The sequence below is a fragment of the Papio anubis genome, chromosome 14 (assembly GCF_008728515.1).
Source record: "Papio anubis isolate 15944 chromosome 14, Panubis1.0, whole genome shotgun sequence".
Lineage (NCBI taxonomy): Eukaryota > Metazoa > Chordata > Mammalia > Primates > Cercopithecidae > Papio > Papio anubis.
Genome location: NC_044989.1, coordinates 66,512,892 through 66,533,086, shown reverse-complemented (window position 1 = coordinate 66,533,086; position 20,195 = coordinate 66,512,892). Strand labels below are relative to the sequence as shown.

The window sequence follows — 20,195 nt, the reverse complement described above, 5'->3', positions numbered from 1 at the left end:
TAAATAATATTTTTCTTCCTCCCCCAAGTACTGAATCAAATGAAATAAAAAAAACCAGTTAATATTTGGAGGCTCAACTACCATCCTCATTGCTGAAAAGACCCAGGAGAAGGACATACTTTGGGATGAGAACCAAGAAGCCTTGATAACTTCCTGTATGTCCCTTTCTCTCTCCTATTTAGACCTGGGAACAGTTGACTCAAGGAAGTTTTAGTCTGCAGAGCAGACACCTTTATCCATAACCCTGTCTTAAACTGGTCTGGGTGGAAAGGGCAGTAGGAGAATAGACTAATTAAGCTCTATCCAGCCGAGAAACAAGAAACAATGCCTGCTGCCCACTAGTTCTGAATTCACTCCTCCTCTGTGTGGGAAAATCACTTGATCTTTGTGGGCCTTGATGTCTTCAGCTTTAAAAAAAGGGGGGTCAGGCTGGGAGACAGCTATGACCCAATCTAGGTCTGGAATTCTATGGTTAGCCCCCACAGTGACCCTGATGAGATCCAAGCCACATTGCGCTTTCTCCCTTAAGGTGTCAGTTCCCTTTGCTGAGGTTCGTGGTCAAAGATCACACCCCTGAGACTCACCAATCACCTCCTAAAGGATGGCGATCGTGGTGGTGACTCAGTGCCCATCTGCCTCCACCACCAGAAAAATCACTCCAAGTGCACAGGTCAGGAGGAGCATCTCCGACCACAAAGAGCACTTTATCATCAACACTAGTCCCTGGGAATATATAGGCCTGTCTGTTTCCTAATGATTCCAAGGCAATACTGAAGAGCACTATTATGAAGATTATGTTGCAGCTGGCTGGTGAAGAACAATGAAAAACCAAGGTACTAGAGACTGTGGATTCTGAATTTGGCTTAGCACTAGCAAGCCATGTGTCCTTCATATCTCTGGGCCTCTCTCCTCAGATACAAGGTGATGGCACTAGCAGTTTTCAAGCTTGTTTTCTCCTTTTAAAAAATATAAAATCTTAGATGGAATCTTAATATATAATATGAGTAAAAATAAAACTGCTCTTCTCCTTGTGAAGGGAGACTCTCCCACCCATGCCACCACTTTTCTCCCTCCCTCCGGGTATCATCTCCAACCCCAACCATGCTGAACCCTGAGGTCTCATGGATCACTTGCCTGAGAAGAATTTCCCTGTGCCAGGCTAACTTTGGGGGCAACATTGCATCCTGATGTCATATCCATTTGACAGCCCACCCAGTTTTCCTGAAGCTATATACTGGTTAGTTCTGAGAAACCATTAAAGAAAAACTGAATCATGGGCCAGGCATGGTGGCTCAACACCTGTAAAACCAGTACTTTGGGAGGCCAAGGCAGGTGGATCATTCAAGGTCAGGAGTTCAAGACCAGCCTGGCCAACATGGTGAAACTCTGTCTCTACTAAAAATACAAAAATTAGCCAGGCGGTAGTGGCACACGCCTGTAATCCCAGCTTCTTGGGGGACTGAGGCAGGAGAATCGCTTAAGCCTGGGAGGCAGAGGTTGCATTGAGCTGAGATCACACCACTGCACTACAGCCTGGGTGACAGAGTGAGACTCTGTCTCAAAAACAAAAGAAAAAGAAAACCTGAATCATGGGTTTACAAGTGATGTGAGCCAATTATTAACAGAGTTAGAAAATAAAGACAGCAAACAAAATATACTTGAGCTCTCAGTGCAAGACTAAACTTTGTCTCAACAGGGAGACTGAGAGAATAGGGTGGAGCATAAAGGGACAGCACTATTATTAAATAATTTAGCTAAAAAGATATTCTTCTCACTACTCCATGATGCACAGTCCAGACACACAGCGTGAGGCTTTTACCATGAAGAAATGTGAGGAGGGCGAGCTTCCTCTCCTGAGAGAATGCCTCTCTCTCACACGAAACATGAAGAGTTTTGGCCTTCAGAAGAGCTGGCCCCATCCTCCGGTCAGCCAGCCCCTCGTATATCTCCTCTGCATGTGTTAAGTCTTTTGAAGGTGATGGGGGTTCTTTGCATGGAAGATATATGCAGCTCGATGGCGGGAAGTGAGATCCTAATTATCTGCAGCTGACAACCTTTCAGGGCCCATTATAAAAGAAACGTCTGCACCAGGCCCTCAGAGCCCTATATCCCAGCTCTAGGGAGTTTGAGGGAGCAACAAGGAGCGATTCTGAGAGCCTGATTTATCAGGGAAGATTAGAAGAGTTACATCTATAGTCTGGTGAAACAATGACAGAGGGGGAGCAGGCTAATGGTTGACAAAGGGGCAGAAGAAAGAGAAGAGATTTATGTAGCCTGGTTCGAGGATGAGCAATCAGAGGCATGGAATGAAATGAAGACGGGAAAGAAAGTCCTGAGTAAATATCAGGGAAACTTTCTGCACTGATTTATTAGACAGATGAGCAAATCTTCCAAATGAGGCTTCATCCTCACCCAGAGAAAAAGTGAGCCTACATAAATGTGTCACGGCCATTTGTCTCTGTCACTGTGGGACCAGTCATGATACCTAGCTTGGCTTTCTATCTTTCTCTTGATGAGTGTCCTTAAAAGTCAGAGTCGACCCTTTTCTGAGATCTCTATGGGGGCTCTGAGAGGCTCTTAAAGGGAGCGGAGCACATGTCTGCAATTCTAGGCTCAGCCACTTGCTAAACATCACCAAAACTTACTATCTACTTTACAGTTTTCAGAGGAGACAGAATGCACTTGTCCATGGTACCCAGCCCAAAATCTCTCTGGGGATGGAGACGGGCTTATGCTCAGGAGAAAAGTCAGGATACATCAAGATTCCATTGATGTTCTGTCAGCAGAGGCATATGGAAACGTTCTGGTGAATTATACTACCTACTGAGTGCCTCCATCTGATTCTGACCTGGATAGAGAATCTCTTATGTGCTCCTTCAGTTCCTCCCAGACTCTCCTTGTACCAAGCACTCCCATAGCAACCTGTTCTGCCTGGGCTCCATCTAACACTCTGCAGACTCCACCTGACCCACCTGGCCTCCTGTCTTGGGGCTTCCCTGTTGCTACAGAGAAGCAGGATGCCCAAGAGCCCACCAAACACCCACCTTATGCAATCTGAAAGCAATATGGAGTTAATGTACAGTGGGGAAGAATTTGGCCCATGAGAGATGGGAGTTGGTAGATAAATTTGTTCCGTCTCCTCCCAGATACACTGTCTGGTTACACAGTTTGTGTGGCTTCCTGGGGGTACAGTCCTGCAAGAACAAGCAATTAGTCAGACTTCAGTGGCAGCCAGAGGGGTAAGACATCCTAATCCTGGCTCTCCCTCCTTCCCTTTCCCCTCACCTCTGCTCCCTGAGACCGTACCTTCTAACAGAATAATAGCACAACAACTTTCACTAAAGTTATGCTTTCTGGGGGATCCCAGGCTAAAATGTGACCAAATGATTGTTGGAGAAGAGTTAGTACACTGTCTGAATAATGGCATGAATGTCTTTGGTTATTTGGCCTGGGCACCTGATCCAGACATTTCTCCTAGGAATTCCATAGAATTGTCTCCTTCCAACCTCAGCCCCCTAATGCAGACCCCATGACTGACTCCCATTACAGTCCTGACACTGAGGTATTTTGGTGTCTCCACTGGCTTACTCTATTGGAGACCGAGATGGAGGACCAAACCAGGCTGGTGTTTCCTATGCTGTCCCTGATGGGAACTGAGATATAATACACAAGTAAGTCAGAAATCTGGGGTGCTGATGGTCAGCCCCTTGGAGGTCACCCAGGAGGTCACTGACTAGTCTGTGGCCTTTCCATTCAGCTGTAAGGTCCCCCTACCACAACTATCTTTGATTCTATTCTTTGTGTCACAGGCATTACAGGTCTAGTCAAGCACTGGCAAATTCAGAATCTTCAAAAGATCTTAATCTCTATATTACCAAAAACCCAGTCTTTGGCCCTCCAAAGAGAGGCTCTGCAACTCTATATTCTCTGTAAATGCTGAGGGCTTTTTCCCCTTGTTTTGTTTTTAGTGTGTGTTTTAAGTTCAACTGTTTTTATGCCCCCCACCAAAAGAAAAAAAATTCCATTGTAACCCATTATGGGTTAGTGAATTCCCAAACCGTTCAAAAATACTTTAAAGTTCTTTTGGGACATAGCCAGATACTTAATATTGTATTACATTTTATAGTTGTCACTTAATCAAGCTATTTAATATTATAGTACATTTTAAAACTGTCACTTAATCACATTTTCTTGACCCTTTTATGGGAATTAAAGATCACTGTAGATAAAAAATGGCATGCTTTAGTTTAAATAGATTCAGTATGTCCAGTTTGACAGTTACTTCTGAGACATTAAAAGAATTTTCTGTGATTAATGTGACCCACACACGTTAAATGGTGTAATGTTCCATTTCTTCAGCCATTAGCGGAAACAGCATCAGACAGAAGGAGCCAAAATGTAGCCAACTGTATGTAAAGCCGGGTGGTGGGGTGGGGAGGGGGGAGTCTAAAGATAATATAGAGCCAGGCAGCCTGAGATAAGAGGGAGATTTCTACTGATTTAATATTTGCTTTCTCTGGGCATCTCGAGAGTGAAGTCGGAGGAACACAAAGGTCAGACGCTGGTAATGGAGTGGGTGCCGGTCCGGCAATACAGCCCTGGTCGGGGACCGCTCTTCACCAGGGGGCTGCATCAGGCAGGCGAGCGCAGTTCTTCGGTGCTTATTATAAATGATTGATGAACGTTGCTTCTAAATTTAGAAAAGCTCTCTAAATGGACATTTACTCACAAGAAGAAAAAAAAAAACTCTTCTGAAAGGTCTGTCCCTGGAACGGTTTTGTTTATGGCACCACGATAGTTCTGGGCAATTAATCCAGAATTGCGTCACTGAAAGATTTTATATTCTTAAGTGTTCACTCATTTCGTTAAATTATGTCCTCTTTCAAACATGTTTCAAAGAATTGTACTGGGTTTTAAAAATCCTGGTCCCTAAATCCTACTTGTTTGTTTAATTAATCTGAAAATAACTACTCCTGCTCTGTTTCTTAATCACAGATCAGATACACTGTATTTGTTAGCAGCTGTGAATGAAAGCATGTCCCAGTGTGTTTTTCTTGATTGTTTAATAAGAGTTGAATAATACCCTATTTAATCCATCAAGAGGACATTACAATAACATTGATCTTTTGTATGACAGCAAATTTGTTTGATAACAGAATAGAATAGAATATAACCAAATCAGTGTCAGAAATGCATTTCAGAGGATCCAATTAAAAACACCCATACACATGCCAGATACTGAGCGACAGGGCAAAGACACCAGGCACAGCAAGACACAGAGGGGAGAAGGGTCCAGAGGGAAAATCTAGCTTTGCAAAATGCCCAGACCTTACTCAGATGACACAAGACAAACACTTCACTGCAAGGACTCCACATCCTAGGCATGTGGCCATTTTGGCTCATCAGGGTCAACCTACTCTAAGGTCAGAATGGACACACCAGACCCTTAGGTAGAGGCCTATTGTGCTCCTCCTTTGTTGGTTCAAATGCTATAATTCCTGGGGTCAAAGATGGCCAGATCCTGCATCACTTAGCACTTCTCCTTTGCCCTCCAGCTACCACATTGCAAGGGCTCCTTGGGGATGCTATTGTTCACAGCCCAGCATCCTTCCCCTGTCTCCAAACCTGTATGTGAGACACCCTTGCTTTTCAGCGCCCTTTATCTCCAGGAAGGAACTGGTTCGGAGGATCATGCAAGACCGCATCTTTGTGGACTTTAGGAGGACAAGGTCAGCCCTAGTGTTTATTTGCACACATGTTTATTCGATGTTTACAATTGTACCCTTCCCTTCAGAACCCAGCACAGAGGTGTAACAAAGCCTCTCTCTACATGTCAAAAACAGATAATGCTGCAAAGAAGAGAAAAGGAGGTATAGCAACAAACACAAATTCTCAAAGTGCTCAGTTTTGAGAGTCATTATCTTGTCCCAAAAGTTTAGTCAGCTGTTTCGCACAAAGCTGTTCGTTACACACACGCAGACACCCCACATACATCTTAGAAAAATAATTGTCGAGATCGACTAGTTGTGTACAAAATACCAAATTGTCTAAGTAAATTAAACCTTTTTTTCTTCAGGATGATTTATGTGCAGACACCAACTAGATTCAATGTGCTGTCCCTCTCCTAGACAAGGTGCTAGTATAGCCAGCCAATAAGCAGTGGAGGGGATGCAGAGAATTCTCTTTATGTCACGTTGCGGGAAGGACAGTTGTATTTGAATATGCTCCTAGAAAAAGAAATAAATAGCCATTGGAAACACCTGCACTCTCTTTAGGAGTTTTTTATTAATTTTCATAAAAGCATAAACCTCAGCTTTTGAAGAAGACGGAATGAAAGATCATAAATGTAGGGTCTGTCATTTACCAGTGAGTATAAGGTGAGAAGGCAAAAAAAAAACATATTATCGAATTTCCTAAATCAACCTGAAGCTGTGCTGATGGCTTTCTGCTAACCCACAGTGCAGGAGAAATTTAATTGTTACTACATTTTAAAAACATTTGCACCTCACACCCGAATTTTCTCTGTCACTCACACTTCGTCTTCATCTCCTCAAAGAGGGGAAATATCCAGGATGATCTCGTGGATCTAGAAAGTTGAGGAGTCTTTGTTTTAATTCCTCCTTAGTTTTTCCTCACCAGCCTCCCCCATCTGACATTATTATAATTCCTTCCCTGCCTTTCCATTCGCTTCCTCCTTCCTTATTCTTTTGTTCTCTGACTAATCTTCCCTTTTGTATTAATGAAGTCCTTTGTAGTTTCTTTTCAAATCTTCAAGTGGATCCCTTTGTGACTTATGTTTTTTATTCTTTTTTTTTTTTTTTTTTTTTACCTGATAGGGCCTTTTTAAACAACCCATGAAAATTATTAATACTTCCATCCTCTTTGGCACTGTACCACGGTCCTTAAAACATTCTATTACATTTCTGATCTGAAATGGCTTTCTCTTGACCCAGAAGTATTGGCAAATTACAGACCCCAAGCCAATCTTTTATGGAGAAGGTCTGAGAGCAAGTGGTAGCCTTTCAAGTACTTAACCATGGAGTCATAATCTCTATGACAAATAGCCTCTTGCTTTGCAGTTACGGCTAGTTTACTATGCATATGGCTAAGAGAGCGCCCCTTAAAGTGGTCAGGGACTTTTTCCTAAACCCCCTCCCAGGTGTCACATCACTCCTTTTTACCGGTCTTGTTAGAGGGACAGCATTAGCCCCACAGATCACCAGAGCTTCCTGACCAGCTGCCAGGCTGTAAAGCATGTGGAATTGGGGTGGTCGATCCAAAGACATCAACATGTCACTCTTGATGATCATTCATCTGCAACAGAAATAGCCCATGGTGCCTCAGAAATCGATGTGGAGACCACCGCTCTTCAACATTATTGCCACTAATTATTAAGATGAATGCGGTGATTAATGGGAGTGATGCCTTTGCGCTTTATGCAAATGAAGAGCTCATGCATATACATGGCGGAGGGGGTTCACCAACCTGGTGCCCAGAACAACGTTGCTGTTCAGCCCCCTTATTCAGCTGTCACTGTGACCCAGGTGCAACAACTTAGAGCGATTTAAAAAGAAATGCTAAAAATGAATTGTTGATCAGCAGCCTCAGGCAGCCTTTTGGAAATTCCCATCTATTTCTATGAGGGCCGTGCCTTGATTAGGGAGAGCTCAATCAAGTAAATAACCAGGGTTGTTAAGGATGCTGATAGCCTATGGTCCTGCATTGGCGATGTCTGGAGGAAAGAATGGGAGAGGAAGGAGAAAGTGCAACTTACGCTGTGATGAGACAGTAAACTGAGGCAAGCCAACCTCTCTGGGTTTTAGTTTTCTCCTTGGCAAAAATGAGTGCATTCAATTAAATACTATAAAGCTCCTTCAGGCCGGGAGCGGTGGCTCACGTGTGTAATCCCAGCACTTTGGGAGGCCGAGGCGGGCAGATCACTTGAGGTCAGGAGTTCGAGACTAGTCTGGCCACCATGGCAAAACATCATCTCTACTAAAAATACAAAAATTAGCCCGGCATGGTGGCACACACCTGTAGTCCCAGCTACTTAGGAGGCTGAGGCAGGAGAATCGCTTGAACCCAGGAGGCGGAAGTTTCAGCAAAGCGAGATCGCACCACTGCACTCCAGCCTGGGCGACAGAGGGACACCCTGTCTCAAAGAAAAAAAAAAAAAAACTCCCTCAAACCTTAGAATTATAGGATCCTACAAGGCACAGGATAAGTGGGATACAGGCATGCAGGCTTTTGTCTTCTACTCAGTATGAACACTTTCTGATACAATAACCTCTAATATAACAGATCTTTCATTACTTGTTATATTCTACAAGCATATACTTCAGTAATTCAGCCAACCTCCTCTCATCCTCCATCCTTTAACTCTGAAGGATTTCCAGGATTCAAGGTTGCAGTAACAGTATACAAAGGATGGAGTAAGAGTTCTGTAGTCAGGCCTAAGTGTGAGTCCTGAATCTTCCCCTACCAGCTAAGTGACAGACCTTCAGTACTGTCACTTACCAGATGGAGAGAATAACTGCATATGCCTGATAGAGTTATATTAAGGAGTGAAGGGGATAAAGTAGGTGAAGTGCCTGGTACATAGAAAGCCCTAGATAAGTGAAACAGAAATACAATTTTTCCTCTGTCTGCACTGGCTGGCATAAGGAGTAGAGGTCAAGGCTTAAATCATAATTCTTAAAGGACCATAGAATATCTTCAGGTTCAGCTCTTGCTTTCCAAACAGGCAGGATACCCTCCTTATTGTGATTACAATGACACAATGATGACAATAGTCATTTATGCTTGGGTGCTAATTTTTTTATTTTATCAACATTTTGTTCTTTCAGATTTCTGGATGGACTAAATTACTCAACTTAATTTAGTAAAACATCAGTATAAATGCTACTGGAATATGCTGCACAACGGTTTGCATTTCAGATGATACCATCCCATCTACTGTTACATCCCTATGCTGAAACCTGTTTGCCTCCCACAGCCTGGATCCCAAGGCATGCTATTTGACTCACATGAATGCTGAAATCCACTACCGGTTGAAGGTATAAAGAGTGTAGAATTGGCAAGCTCTGAAAGGGGAATGGGAAATCATTTACTGTCAGAGTTGCTGTGATGGACAAAGTGAGAAGAAGCAGGCCCGGATTTCACAGTCAGCTTCAGCCTGTGCAGACATCTGGCCTCTCAACAGACACTGAGGCTCACTTAGTACTCTACATACTCTAGGCCTATCCCGGGCTCCCATTGTCTCTATACATTGAAATGCATTTTCCATTATTTAAAGGCAGCTTTTAAGGAAGTATTTGTGGGTATGACGGATGCATCCCCAAGGACCTGCTTCTGTATTCTTCCTGCAGGCACACCCCATTGCCAGTCACATTTGCATTTGTCATGAGAAATCCTGCTTTCACCAGCCTCTTCAGCTCATTTTGATTCCTGATACAGTCACTGCTTCTCAAAAGACCGAGTCTCCCAGGCCTCTGCTGGAGAATTTAGTTAAGTCCTCAATCCCTGGCTTGGCTTCACTCCTGGTAGCCTGACTTAGCCATATTGCTAAACCTGGCTGCTCCAAGTGATGTTTGACAAGTGCTTTCTCTCTCAGGGTCTCCAGGGCAAGTCAGGGAAAAATGATCAGGTTCAGGTTCCTTTTTTTACCCCTCTTCATAAAAAGTCTAGAGTGTAAAGCCCTAACTTTAAACATGTTGCATATTCAAAGGGTTCATCAGAATTGCGGAAAGTCGTTGCCTCTGGAGAAGATCATGAAGACCACCAATCTGTCACCTCAGTCAGAACTGAGCACAGCGAGGCTCACAGCGGGGTATCTATGCGGTCCCAGGCTGGTCAGTGGTGGAGCCAGGAGGACCACAAGTCAGCCAACCCTTTCCTCTTCCCTGTGCTCCATAGCTAGAGCCTCTCAGAATGAAAGAGAGCCAGTCTACGGCTACTTCTTCCCTTCTCTCTTTCTTTCTTTTATTCTTTCCTTCTTTTCTTCCTTTTTTTTCCCTTTCTTTCTACCTTTATTTTCTTCTTCTTCTTCTTTTTTTTTTTTGGTGGCAGGGATGTAAGGAGCTTGGAATATATTACATAAAGAAAGAAATGCTGAAATAAGTTTAAAGAAAATTTTATATATTTTATACATTTGTATTTAAATTGTGCTTTTTATAAGAGATGTAGAAATTTTTAAAAAAATAAGGCATAGCGCACTCTGAACAAGACCATATATAGTCATGCCTTCTGTAATAGTTTGAACACTTATCCTCTCCAAAACTCATGCTGAAATTTAACCCCCCATGTGACAGTGTTGAGAGACTGGACCTTTAAGAGGCGATTGGGTCAGTTGCAAGGGCTCTACCATCATGAGTGAGCTCATCCGTTCATGGATTAATGGGTTATCATGGAGTGGGACTGGCAGCTTTATGAGAAGTGGGAGAGAGACCTGAGCTAGCATGCTCAGCCCTCTTGCTCTATGATACCATGTGCCACCTGGGATTCTGCAGAGGGTCCCCACCAGCATGAAGGCCTTCATCAGATGTGACCCCTTGACCTTAGATTTCTCAGCCTCCACGACTGTAAGAAATAAGTTCATTTTCTTTATAAATTGCCTAGTTTCAGGGATTCCTTTATAAGCAACTAAAACACCTTCTTTCAGTCCTTCGGTGTATCTCTGTGACATGTATATGATCTTGTCTGGGGATAATCTCTGAACTTGAGCCCTATGGGGATGCAAGACCAGTGACATGACCCTCTCAACTCAGCTTCTTGCAACTCAGCTTCTTGCTTCCCTCCCAGACCCCCTGGAATGGGCTTTATCTACACCACAGGGTTTTCCATTCTGAACAGAGGGAGAAGTTAAGATGTCAGAGAAGGTGATCACAAAAGGAGTAGAAAACAAGAGAGTGAAGAGGAGGAAAGAAAAGGAAAAAGATAGCCAGGTGTGGTGGTGTGCGCCTGTAATCCCAGCTACTAGGGAGGCAGGAGAATTGTTTGAATCTGGGAGGTGGAGGTTGCAGTGAGTCAAGATCGCGCCACTGCACTCCAGCCCGGGCCAAGACTCTGTCTCAAAAAAAAAAAAAAAAAAAAAGGAAAAAGAAAAAGAAAAAGAAACACCTGGTTGCCTTGCTTCTATTCTCATTCATTTAAAAAATTATTCACAGATAAAGCACCGACAGGGGATTACAGCGGAAAGGGAATCTGGATTGAAGAGGAGCTCTGTGGAAATGTGCACCCTTCAAAAATGTGTGAAATAGAATTCAAGCCATGCAGATGAGGCAGAGTGTGTTTCTGGCCCCACATGTTCCCCCAGCCTCAAATGCAGCCTGGAGCTAATGAGTGCTGCTCAGGTCCTCAGCTCTTTCCACCCAGAGACAACCTTTCACTGCACACACACATACATCTTTATAAATAGATAATATGGGCTTGTTATATTATTGTAGATAATTGTTGAATCAAAATTAAAATGAACTGGTAAATGCATTAAGCAGTTCAGCATATTTTCCTTTTTAATAAAAGCTAATTTTAAATGAAATGAGAGCTCTAGCTACACGATAAGAAATCACAGAAAAACTCAAAAAGGGAGTAGAGTCCTCATTTTGAATAGAGTGGCTGCATTGCCTATGCAGCATTCCATATTTAGAGAGGTGTACAGTTGGTTGGATGGTAGAATGGTCAAGGAGATGGGGAGACAGGAGGGACCATGGAAGGGTCTTCATTCCCAAGGAGGGTCCTGGATGCACAGGAGCAGTAGACGAGTGATCCAGCTTTGCTGTCACAGAAACTCCAGGTCAAGAGAAAGGATTTTTTATGATCAGCAAGAAAGATGTGCAACAATGAACCCTCCAATGAGCAGAAGGTAATAACAGATGAACGTGTACAAGTAATTGAACATGACTCCCCAGTCAAGACATCCTGAAGGGAGGGGAGAAACACAATAAGAATTTGAAAAGTCTCCAATATTTGGAACCTTTGAAAAGGCCAACAATAACAAAAACAACTTGCGAAAAATCTAAGAGATACATTGCATCTGGGAGGAGATATTTTCTCACACAGAACATGCTTATAATAACCTGGCAATATATTTCGATCTGAATGTCTAAGCCCAGAGTTCAACACAGCATTTTGTAGTTTCAAATAGAGAATTTTCCCTTCAATATGGTTTGTGACCCTATTCCTGACTGACATCTCTTAGAAAATAAGAAGCATTTTACATTGCAGTTAGAAAAAAAAAAAAAAAAATATATATATATATATATATAACCCCAAAGAATAGGAGTTGATATTTAATGTCCTTTCTGACTCTAAACTCAACATCTTTGAAATTCTAGTGCTTGTCTGTATCCACCATCATAAGCAAAGGCTGAGACTGGAGGAATTTTGTTAACAGCATAAATATTAAAACAGCATTGGTCTTCCGCATACCAACAGCATAAACAGTATAACCTAAGAATTAAGCAAAGCACATCTTGCAAGTCTGTACAAATGTGCAGGAGTATATAAACTACTTTCTCTATTTCTGGAAGCTAAGAAATCTCACTTGTAAAACAGTTTTTCTTTCCTGCCCTTTTGTTAGTACACCCCCTCCCAATAATTCTCAAACTTCAACTGTTGTTACTCTTACTGTAAGTGCAGTATTTTTGTTCATTGTTTTTTTTCCCTGTTGCAAAATGCCAACTCTATCTCCATCTCTTTTTCTCATGACACAGTTTGCACTTTATGAAGTAAAAGGTTATTTTTTAAAAAAACTGAATGTCTAGTTAAATTATTAAAAAGATATTTCTATTTCCCCTTGATGTGGTTGCTAAACAATTTCCATGTTGGTCAAAATTTTGGAAAAGCTATAATTGAAATGTGAAAAATATTTTGGAGAAGATCTCCAGAAGTTCCCTAAGAAGGGTGTCTCAATTTTATATTCAGATAAGATATGCATGGTACAATAGTAAGCCTACCATGTGCCTGCATTCCATGGAAAGATTGAATGAATTTGTGGACGTTGAGTATCGTGTCTGATTATCCAGATTGTAAATTAGCAGGCTCTCCTGCCTTTCTTCATTTCCTCTTGGCTGACCTTTCCCTGCCCACTAAAAACCTCAGGTTCAGCAGACAATTTTGAGCAACTACTGTATATTGTAGGTACTTGCTAGGAAATGCCTAATTTGTCTTCTCCAAAAGTCTCCAGATTCTAAAAGTCAACCTTTTCCCATTATATCACAGCAACTCCTGTCCCAGGTGGTCAAGAGGAAGGAAGAAAGAGGGTGACCCTCACATGAATTTATATGCAGTTCTGGTAAAAGACTTGAAGAAGCCTAAAGCCAAACAGAAACTTCTGGTCAAAATGAGGCTTCTGAATTAACTGTGCATCCCAAGGACCTGCTTCTGTATTCTTCTTCTGTATTCTGTATTCTTCTTCTGTATTCTGTATTCTTCTTTCCTTCTTTTCTTCCTTCCTTCTCCCTTTCTTCTTTTTTTTTTTTTTTTTTTTTTTTTGGTGGCAGGTGTGTAGGAAGCTTGGAATATATTACATAAAGGAAGAAATGCTGAAATAAGTTTAGAGAAAATTTTATATGTTTTATACATTTGTATTTAAATTGTGCTTTTTATAAGATACGAAATTTTTAAATAAATAGGGCATAGTGCACTCTGAACAGGACCATATATAGTCATGTCTTCTGCTATAGTTTGAACATTTATCCTCTTCAAAACTCATGTTTGAACCCCCCATAGCCCGGGTGCAGTGGCTCACGCCTGTAATACCAGTGCTTTGGGAGGCTGAGTCAGGCTGATCATGAGGTCAGGAGATTGAGACCATCCTGGCTAACACAGTGAAACCCCATCTCTACTAAAAATACAAAAAATTTAGCTGGGTGTGATGGTGAGCACCTGTAGTCCCAGCTACTCGGGAGGCTGAGGCAGGAGAATGGCATGAACCTGGGAGGTGGAGCTTGCAGTGAGCCAAGATCCCGCCACTGCACTCCAGCCTGGGTGACAGAGCAAGACACCATCTCAAAATAAAAAAAGAAAGAAAGAAATTTAACCCCCCATGTGGCAGTATTGAGAGAAGGAACCTTAAGAGGTGTTCCCCGATAATGGGGAAAGAGAAAGGTTGTATTTCTTCACTTAATAGATGAGATATTCTCTGCAGAGATAGTTCTCCATGAGAAGTCATTTTTCAAAGATTTCTGAAAGCAAACAGGCTTCTAAGAAAGCTGTTTATAACAGCTACACTTGCTGAAATTCATGATTACATATGGATGAAACCAATCCTAATATATAGGAAAGGGACCAAGAGACATTGTTCAAAAAGTTTAAGACTGGTTTACAAACAAGCTATGGCTTATTAGATTCTGTAGGTTAAGAAACATGAAATGTCAGGACTAGATGCTTTCTAAGGTCTCTGGAAGCTGAGACCAGCCACAGTCCCATAAGATCAAGGCTGACATATGGCCAATATATACTGGTTGTTAAAATATTGAAGTCCTCCCATATCAGTTTTGAACAACTGCTGCTTTGAGTCCACTGATGCCGCCCCACTAACCTGACCTGACATGACAGGAGGCTCCATGTCCTGTGCTGTGGCTGGCATCTATGCCATGATGGTTGTTTAATACTTTTAATATTACCCCTGTATAAGACATGAATCACACATCTATCCTGACTCAAAAGTCTTGGATGCTTAAATAGCCTTTGATCATCAACATCATTGCTGTCATATTACAAACCCGCAAAAATATTTAGCACTTTCAGTAAAATGGTAATCATTTATTCATTCATAGTAAAAAACCAAACATGCAAGTTTCAAAGACACTTCCATCAGTGAGTTAATTGCTTCCTTGCAGCCAGGAAGACCCTTGTGAGCATTGAGAGGGAAACAGTTGATTTCTCCTTCTTTTTAAAATATGTCCAGTTCTTACCTAGTTAACATGAAGAAACCACTGTCTCCAGAAGAAAGCTTTTTTTGCAGTATTAGTGAATCACTGAATAGCTTAAGTATGACTATCTAAGTTATAAGTTAGCCTTTAGTGGGTTTTAAGTAGGTTTTCTGACCCTTTTGAAAAATAACTACATAAGTACTTCTTGTTGCTGGATGAGAAATACTACTTTATAGACAGTTTTCGTTTTCTATTTGCAGATATGATTGATGTATTACACCAAAATAAAGCATTTTTATGTTTATAAAGTGTAACTTTATGTTCACTTAGAATATATTTTGTTTAATAAGTTAAAATTTTTTGGCACATTGTTAAATGCAAAAACTCCTTTCAAAACAAGAAAGAACTACCTTATATTCAACATTTAATGTTCTTGGTCTCTGCTTTTATGTCTATGCAATATACTGAGCTCAGTATGGTCTCCAAGAGTGTCCTGTATGGATAGACACATGGACTCCTTCCAGGACTGGGTACTAGTTCCAGACTACAGATGCCTATTATTAGTTAGGCTTCTGATTTTGAAATCATACTGAATGTGTGAAGAGCAAAATAAAACCAAATCCTTATTTTTTTTTTTTTTACAGTTTTGAAGTTTATACTTAGAATTGACCAACTCCCCAGTCACCTGGAGAGCTGTGCAGTGTGTAAACCTGCCTTTACCCTGCATTGATTGGTACGGTATTTTTGCATCTGTGGGACCTACCTTTTCATTCAGTAGTTTGAACTGTATCTAAACTGTACAATCTGTACAGTTTTTATAGAATATTCAGCTGTGAAAACTGGTTAAATAAAACTAATATTTCTTAACACACACATATGCACAAAAAAGAAATTTGGAGATTCCCTTGTAGTCGTGCTGATAGAATTCTTTAAAAACTATCTAATGGTATTGAACTATAAATTGAAAAAGAGATCATTCCACTGTATCCCTTCCCTAAGGTTTCCCTGTGGTGCTGAGGGAGGGATTAAATCATGGCTTTTGTTTGTTAGATAATTCAGGGGGTCTGGATGTGGTTTGTACAACTAGATATATTTTCTAAACTTACATCACAGCTGTATGTATGCATCTAAATGGACACACACACATATTCACACACACACACAGTTTGAGTAGTTACCTGTTAGAACACACAGGATGGCATTTTAGTGGAGACCTTACTATACTAAGCTAACTATTGTGACTATGAATATGGCCATGGTTTCCAGCCTGCAGGAGAGAATAGGAAGGTATTTCAGCAGTAGATAAAGAACAGAGATATTACCCAACCAATCAACAAATACTTTTAGAGTGTCCATCGGTGCCAAGCACTTTTCTAGAACAGGGTCCCTGCCCTTAAACAGTTACATTCTAGAGAATAAAACATAAACAAATCAATAAACAAAATAACTTTAGGTTCTGGGAAGTACAACATAGAAACATTTAGCTGAGATAAGAGAAAGTATTAATAACTGAGAGTGACCAGGGAAGAATCTGGAGGTGGAACATTTGAGCTAAGACCTGAATGGCGATAAAGTGCGACCATGTGAAGAACTGAAGAAAAGAGCCTTTTCAAGAAAACAAATAACAGGTGAAAAGGCTCTGAGACAGCTGTGAGCTTTTACGTGTTTGAGTTATAGTCCAGTGTGGCTGGCATGAAGTGAAGAAAGTGAAGGTCCAGGGAGATGAGGTCATAAAGTTAAGTAGAGGATTTTGCTTCCAGTGGTGTAGCACATCAGCTACTCTGAAAATCAGTCCCCCTGCTGCAGAACCCCTGGTACAGAATCAATTACAACATATTGTTTAATGCATAGCTGAAGTTGCCTAAAAATAGGGGAGACCCACATGCGTGAATAGCCGCCTGGTGAACTGATGGGTTCACCTGGTAAGCTAATGTGTGAAGCTGGGTCTGCCCTGAGGCAAACACTGTTAGGAGTCTAGTGCTTTGAGGGATTAGTGGTCACAGAGGGCACAGGAGACTACACTGAGAACACACAAGATTGGGGGAAGACACACAAGATGAAGCCCCCACATTCAGTGAAACAACAGGCCAGAAAAGGCAGCCACAATGAAAACTTGTATTCTGCAATTCCAATTCCAGCTGGAAAAATACTAGTCTAGGGTTCAAAGTTATTCTATCCTGGAGAGTAGGGAAACTTCAAACTGAGAAATGAAACTAAAATGGCCCACTATTGTGCACTCGGATCCCTATAAAAGGAAACACAAATTTTCCTAGAATGATGTACCTTCTATGCAGGTCTATCTGGATCTTACTTCAGTGAAATAGGGGATCTTGATTAAAAATTACTGAGTTTGTAAGAAAGCAAGCTACTGAAAGAGCCATCAGAAACAACAGACATTTAGACCTCCATGAACTTTAGCTGATGGAATTCTTAGATACAGAATATACACTAACTGTGGGTAAAATATTTAAACAAGGGCCAGGCACAGTGCTCACACCTGTAATCTCAGCACTTTGGGAGGCCAAGGCGGGCGGATCACAAGGTCAGGAGATCAAGACCATCCTGGCTAACACAGTGAAACCCTGTCTCTACTAAAAAATACAAAAAAAAAGTAGCCAGGCATGGTGGTACATGCCTGTAATCCCAGCTACTTGGGAGGCTGAGGCAGGAGAATCACTTGAACCCAGAAGGCAGAGGGTGCAGTGAGCCAAGATCACACCACTGCACTCCAGCCTGGGTGACAGAATGAGACTCCATCTCAAAAAAATATATATATAGATATATATGTGTATATATATGTGTGTGTGTGTATATATATGTATATATATATATTTAAACAAGGAAAAATAGAATAGAAAAACATAAGCAAAGAGCAAGCATTTCAAATGATCAATATGAAAAGAAGATTTTCTGGGAATGAAAAATATAATAGTTAATATTAAAAACTCAATGGATGATTTTCCATGAAAAAGTCACCTGGATAATTAAAAAATAAAGGCCAGTATCACACACACACACACACAAAATAAATAAATAAAAGGAGAGAGGAATGTTTTAGATTAAAAGACTCTAAAAACAGATGATAACCAAATGCAATTTGAGAACCTTGATTAGATACTGGTCTTTAAAAAGCGCTATAAAAACATTTTACTGACAATCGATGAAATAAGAATGACTACGAATTAAAGTATTAAGCTATTCTTAGTGTTCTTATTGGATGATGTAACCAGTAAGATGTTGTAACCAATTTTTTACATATCAATTTGTAGTCCCAGAAGAAGAGACTAAAGAGAAAAGGGGAGAATAATTTTTTGCAATAGCTTTATAGAGATACAACTTGCAGACTATACAATTCACTCATTTAAAGTATGCAATCGAAAAGGGGTGCACCCAAGATGGCCAAACAGGAACAGCTCCAGCCTCCAGCTCCCAGTGTGAGTGACACAGAAGACAGGTGATTTCTGCATTTTCAACTGAGGTACCGGGTTCATCTCACTGGGGCATGTCAGACAGTTGGTGCTGGTCTGTGGGTGCAGCCCGACCAGTGAGAGCTGAAGCAAGGCGAGGCATCATTACACCTGGGAAGCACAAGGGGGAAGGGAATTCCTTTTCCTAGCCAAAGGAAATTGAGACACATAACACCTGGAAAATCGGGTAACTCCCACCCTAATACTGTCCTTTACCAAGGGTCTTAGCAAATGGCACACCAGGAGATTATATCCCACACCTGGCCCAGAGGGTCCCATGCCCACGGAGGCCCCCTCATTGCTAGCACAGCAGTCTGAGATCTAATGGCAAGGTGGCAGCGAGGCTGGGGGAGAGGCGCCCACCATTGCTGAGGCTTAAGTAGGTAAACAAAACCCCCGGAGAAGCTCAAATAGGGTGGAGACCACCACAGCTCAAGGAGGCCTGCCTGCCTCTGTGGACTCCACCTGTGGGGACAGGGCATAGCTAAACAAAAAGCAGAGAAACCTCGGCAGAGGTGAATGGCCCTGTCTGACAGCTGTGAAGAGAGCAATGTATCTCCCAACACAGAGGTTGAGATCTGAGAACGGACAGACTGCCTACTCAAGTGGGTCCCTGACCCCTGAGTAGCCTAACTGGGAGACATCCCCTACTAGGTGCAGACTGACACCTCACACCTCACACGGCTGGGTACACCCATGAGATGAAGCTTCCACAGCAAGAATCAGACAGCAACACTCGCTGTTCAGCAATATTCTGTCTTCTACAGCCTCCGCTGCTGATACCCAGGCAAACAGGGTCTGGAGTAGACCTCAAGCAAACTCCAACAGACCTGCAGCTGAGGGTCCTGACTGTTAGAAGGAAAACTAACAAACAGAAAGGACACCCACACCAAAACCCCATCAGTACATCACCACCATCAAAGACCAAAGGCAGATAAAACCACAAAGAAGGGGAAAAAGCAGTGCAGAAAAGCTGGAAATTCAAAAAATCAGAGCGCATCACTCCCTCCAAAGGAATGCAGCTCATCGCCAGCAATGGAACAAAGCTGGATGGTGAATGACTTTGATGAGTTGAGAGAAGAAGGCTTCAGTTGATCAAATTTCTCAGAGCTAAAGGAGGAACTATGTAACCAGCACAAAGAAACTAAAAACCTTGAAAAAAGATTTGATGAATGGCTAACTAGAATAACCAATGTAGAGAAGTCCTCAAAAGAACTGACAGAGATGAAAACCATAACACGAGAACTACGTGACAAATGCACAAGCTTCAGTAACCGACTCGATCAACTGGAAGAAAGAGTATCAGCGATTGAAGATCAAATGAATGAAATGAAGCGAGAAGAGAAGTGTAGAGAAAAAAGAGTAAAAAGAAATGAATAAAGCCTCCAAGAAATATGGGATTATGTGAAAAGACCAAATCTACGTCTGATTGGTGTGCCTGAAAGTGACGGGGAAAATGGAACCAAGTTGGAAAACACTCTTCAGGATATCATCCAGGAGAACTTCCCCAACCTGGTAAGGCAGGCAAACATTCAAATTCAGGAAATACAGAGAACACCACAAAGATACTCCTCGAGAAGAGCAACTCCAAGACACATAATTGTCAGATTCACCAAAGTTGAAATGAAGGAAAAATGTTAAGGGTAGCCAGAGAGAAAGGTCAGGTTACACACAAAGGGAAGCCCATCAGACTAACAGCAGATCTCTTGGCAGAAACTCTACAAGCCAGAAGAGAGTGGGGGCCAATATTTGACATTCTTAAAGAAAAGAATTTTCAACCCAGAATTTCATATCCAGCCAAACTAAGTTTCATAAGTGAAGGAGAAATAAAATCCTTTACGGATAAGCAAATGCT

The 20,195-nt window shown here is 41.7% G+C and overlaps 1 long non-coding RNA gene across 2 annotated transcripts in view; it reads right to left on the bottom strand.

Moving 5' to 3' along the window:
• Positions 1-20,195, bottom strand: part of LOC110741068 — a 50,616-nt gene that overhangs the window by 9,087 nt on the left and 21,334 nt on the right. For both annotated transcript variants that reach the window (XR_002516696.2, XR_002516695.2), the window contains exon 2: positions 3,045-3,194. This is a non-coding gene — a long non-coding RNA (uncharacterized LOC110741068). The remainder of the gene's footprint in view (positions 1-3,044; positions 3,195-20,195) is intronic.